Source organism: Nematolebias whitei, chromosome 5, assembly GCF_014905685.2.
Source record: "Nematolebias whitei isolate Nwh7 chromosome 5, NemWhi1, whole genome shotgun sequence".
NCBI lineage: Eukaryota > Metazoa > Chordata > Actinopteri > Cyprinodontiformes > Rivulidae > Nematolebias > Nematolebias whitei.
In genome coordinates, this window is record NC_056502.1 from 43,668,240 (window position 1) to 43,670,003 (window position 1,764).

Here is a 1,764-nt window from a genome sequence, read left to right on the forward strand (position 1 = left end):
TTGTGCTCCAAAGGGTGATGGGAGTCAAACTGCAAATACTGGTCTGTGTGGGTGGGTTTGCGGTACACCTCGGTTTGCAAATGTCCTCTATCAGAGACTGAGACCTCACAGTCCAAGAAAGCCAACTTGCCATTTTTTACATCTTCTCGTGTGAACTTGATGTATTTATCCACAGAGTTGATGTGGTCAGTAAAATGTTGGACTTCCTGAGATTTAATTTTAACCCAGGTGTCGTCAACATACCTGAACCAATGACTTGGTGGTGTCCCTGAAAAGGACGTCAAGGCTCTCTTTTCTACCTCCTCCATGTACAGGTTGGCAACAATAGGAGAAACTGGAGACCCCATAGCACACCCATGTTTCTGCCTATAATATTGCTCCCCATATGTGAAGTAGGTTAACTGCAGGCACAGTTTCAAGAGTTGACACAGTTGTTCTGTGGAAAGCGTGGTCCTGCTGCTCAGCGTGGTGTCTGATTTTAATCTTAAACTGACCACTTCTACTGCATCATCAACAGGAATGCACGTAAAGAGTGATGTGACATCAAAAGAGACCATTGTTTCATCAGTCTCCATGATGACATCCCTCACCTTATCCACAAAGTCCATGGTGTTCTGTATGTGGTGTTCTGAGCTGCCAACTAAAGGGATGAGTACAGACGCCAGATATTTGGAAACATTTTAAGTGACAGAGTTAATCATGCTAACAATACGTCTTAAAGGTACACCTTGTTTGTGGATTTTAGGTAAACCATACAGACTAGGTGTGGCCTCCCCTGGGTACAGTCTGTGGTACAGAATACGGTCAATAGCCTTGTCCTGCTCCAAATTTTTCAGGCAATCTATTAACTTCTTCTTGTAACCACTTCCTGGATCTCTTTTCAGAGGTTCATAAGTGGTTAAGTCACTAAGGAGTGTCATAACTTTCTCATGATAGTCTTTCTGGTTCAAAATCACTGTGCACCTTCCTTTGGCTGCTGGGAGAATGATGATGTTTTTGTCCTTGCTAAGAGTGGTGAGTGCATCCCTCTCAGCAGCAAAACTGGTTGATCCACCCTGAGAAGGTGCTAAGAGACTGAGCTGAAAACAGCACCTCAGACTGAGGAAGTCTCTTGGATGAGAGACGAAACGTTTCTAGATTTTTTTGCTTTGTTTTGTTTTTTTGTTTTTTTTGAATGTCCAGAGGACCAGATTGAACTTTTTTGGAATTTAAACCATCTCTTCCATCGATCATGATGGGCAATGTGAGATCGCTGGGAAACAAGTTGGATGAACTTCAAGCCCTAAGAAGGACCCATCCAGAGTATCGGGAATGCAGTATTATGCGTTTCACTGAGACATGGCTGCAGGATCATATCCCCGACTCCAGCGTTTCATTGCCAGGCTTTCTGACCATATGAGCAGATAGAGATTTAAAGAGGAGTGGCAAAAGGAAAGGAGGTGGGTTGGCAGTGCTTGTGAACAACAGATGGTGTAGCTTATGTAGGCTTTATATGTAGATATGTAGATATGTATATTCATGTATATTCATGTGTATGTATGTATGTATATAGGCGTAGGTATGGGTATATATATTTATGGAAACTTACTGCAAAGCCATGAATATTTTAAGTTCTTTATACGTATGTATTTTGTTGCTGTGTTTTATCATGTTCTTTGCAGGTGAACAGACAGTGGCCGGGTGTTTTGCCATGTGCTCTCTTTGTGTATATTTCTTGTATTTTGGAGTCTTACTTTGTCTTTTCTTTCTTTCTATCCTATTAAA